Source organism: Sorex fumeus, unplaced genomic scaffold (genome assembly GCF_029834395.1).
Source record: "Sorex fumeus unplaced genomic scaffold, SorFum_2.1 ptg000009l, whole genome shotgun sequence".
Lineage (NCBI taxonomy): Eukaryota > Metazoa > Chordata > Mammalia > Eulipotyphla > Soricidae > Sorex > Sorex fumeus.
Window position 1 is genome coordinate 1,106,856 of NW_026606066.1, and position 2,808 is coordinate 1,109,663.

At 44.9% G+C, this 2,808-nt stretch overlaps 1 non-coding gene across 1 annotated transcript; it reads right to left on the reverse strand.

Moving 5' to 3' along the window:
• Window positions 1-663: 663 nt before the first annotated feature.
• LOC130019844 (small nucleolar RNA U13) lies at window positions 664-763 on the reverse strand. The gene has a single exon (XR_008791912.1). It is a non-coding gene; the product is annotated as a small nucleolar RNA U13 (small nucleolar RNA).
• Window positions 764-2,808: the final 2,045 nt, after the last annotated feature.

The following is a 2,808-nucleotide window of genomic DNA, read 5'->3' on the forward strand; positions in this document are numbered from 1 at the left end:
CTTCTCCATCACCTCCAAAGATTTGAAGGACAGGGAAGTGATGAATAAGGAGTGGCAGAGAACCCCCCCCCCCCCCCCCAATGGTACAAGGAAAAGCCTGTTTGGTAGGAGTAATTAGATAACTTCTGTGGGTCTGGTTGGCTCCCCACAGCGGCTAAATTTCCTGGGGTTGAGTAGTGGGAGAGGCACCCAGAAGGGAGGGGAATGGCGATGAGTCAAACACCCACCCGGACCTCTTCTGGTTATATGGCTTCTAGCAAGTCAACCTCTGTACTTCCGTGTTCATTTCCTGTAACCTGAGGCTGGGTAAGAGGAATTACTAATAACAAGGTCCTGTGAGGAAGCTGCTGGCATCTTATATGAGGAGAGGGGAGAGACTAGCAACCTCCTAAAGCTCCCAGACTTCACTGTGGGGTCAATCACCTGGGAGGGAAGCTCTAAATACCCATAAGCTTGGCCTCCCCTCTAGTTCCTGAGTCATCCTGGTGGCACTCTTCAGTCCGGGACCGCACTCTGAGAAGTGAAGCTATGAAGGTTGGCTGCACGGAGGGGAGTGGAGAGGTAGGGAGTGGGGCAGGAGGTAGTGGTATGTGCATGGAGGGAAGCTAATATTTCACTTTATTTTGGTGCTGTTAACCAAGAGGAGGTTATCCCCCACTCCCATGTCAGATGAGTAATGTGCCAAATGTGTCACAAGATTTAAGGGAGGACCATGTCACACCTGTGAACACCTAATCATTACGCTTACGAACCGGAAAAGGATCCTAACCAAATGAGGTTTAAATGCCAAAAACTGTTGAGAAGAATAATATCACTGAGTTCTATTCTTCTCCCTGTTACATCTGATAATTATACCCTTAGGAATAAACAAATACAGAATTTTCTGATTAATTTGTTCTAAAGTCTTTTGCATCATCAAGTAGAGACAAAGTAATTTGGTGAGTAGTAACTGAAATCCATTTTAGCTTGCTTAAACATAAAAGGAGAATTTATTCAGGGATGGGAGGGAGCTGTTGGGACTGCAGTTGACCCCAGCTTGACCTCAAGAACTGGGGCCTCCCAAACCTTTAATATTGTTTGTCCTCTACTCCTCATGCCCCACCTTGTGCTCTGTAGATCTTTTTCTGCTGTACCATGGCCCACGGCTCTCCTAGGCAGCCTATTTTCTATATTTTCAAGATACTACCATCTGAGTTCCAGATTTCTGGGAGAGCTTCTGAGTTGTTTAGCCTGAGTCACTTAGTTGTCCAATTACCTAAGTTGACCCAATCACTTCTGCGCAGTTAGGGTGGCTGCCCTTGTAACCAAGCAGACGCAAAGTGGGCCTTTGGTGCAAGATGGAACAAAAGAAGCAGCAGAAAGACTATGCAAGTGACTGGAGGGAACTGTTCCGGTTGAGCTGTTGCATTCTAATGGAGCGCAGAACTGGTCTTGTTGAATGTTAAATTCAATGGAGTTATTTTTAGAACATGTCTGGAACTATATGTTGAGCATGTTTTGTGCAAGTAACAGTGGTTTAACAAAACACCTAGAAAACTCAGAGGCAGTCATTGTAGGGGAGCGAAAAAACTGTCATGCCAAAATATGTAAAAAGTTAACTTCAGGAGAGGGGCCTTGAAGGCAGAGTGGATATTATATTTTGGAAAGACATTTGCCTATAAAACTCTCCTTTTATGTGGTCTTCCTCGGTGTACTTGGGAATATGTCATTTCCTTTTGGGAACGTTATTGGTGCATACTTTTGTTTCACTGTGCCTTCCCAGATGGTTTTTCTAACTGACCTCTCCCTTTACCTCCCCAATGTCTTCTGCATTACTCAAACTTATTTTATAAGCTTCTGGAGTTGTGTGGTGTGATTTTTTTTAAAACTTATTTTTGCTGGACTTCTTCCATTTCTGTTGGAGGTACATGTGGCTTCATAAATTACCTCTATTTTTTTTTTTTTTACTTCTCTCATGCTTTTTTTTAAATGTAGGAGTACTGCTATTCATTCAGGCACTGATTAGCTGATTAAATTGGGCACGAACTCCATCTTACTTTTTTTTTTCATTTCTTATAATTTTATTTATTGAATCACCTTGAGAGCAGTTACAAAGCTTTCGGGTTTAAGTCTCGGTGATACAATGAAACACCCGTACCTTCACCAGTGCCCATTCTCCATCTCCCAAAATCCCAGTATACCCCCAACCAGACCCTCTCCCTACCTGTGGGGCAGATGATTTCCACATTACTCTCTCTTTACTTTGATTACATTCAATATTTTGACACCAGACCCACCATTATTATTTGGGATTTTACCCCAACACTCAGATCTGCTGAAAAGGCAATCGTAGACAATTTGTTTTCTGTTGCTGGTTATGAATAACATATGATTTCGTGTGGCTGCAGTATTGGCCACGCGATTTTGAAATTCTGACATTTTAACAATTAAATCTGGAGGGATTTCTGCCAAAACCTGCTGGGGTTCGAGGTTTGTTCCTGAGTCTCTGGAATCATGGCCATTAAGCAGCTTGATCAGGAGCCAGAAAGGCTGTTCAGGGTCTTGTTGGGACGGGGAGGAAAGGGCCGGCTCCACCCCCATCCCGGGAGTCCCCATGTGTCTCATCACTGCAGGCCCAAACCTGACTGTTCAATGGACTCTGGAGGATGGCAGCCACCAAGCCCCCTAAGGGGAGCAGGCGGAGGGACAGCACCCTTTCCCCCCCCCGGGGTGGCCCGGCAACCTACTGTGGGGTTCAGACGCATTTCTGCCAAAAGCTGTTGGGTTTCAAGATTTGTTTCTGAGTCTCTGGGATCATGGCCATTAAGC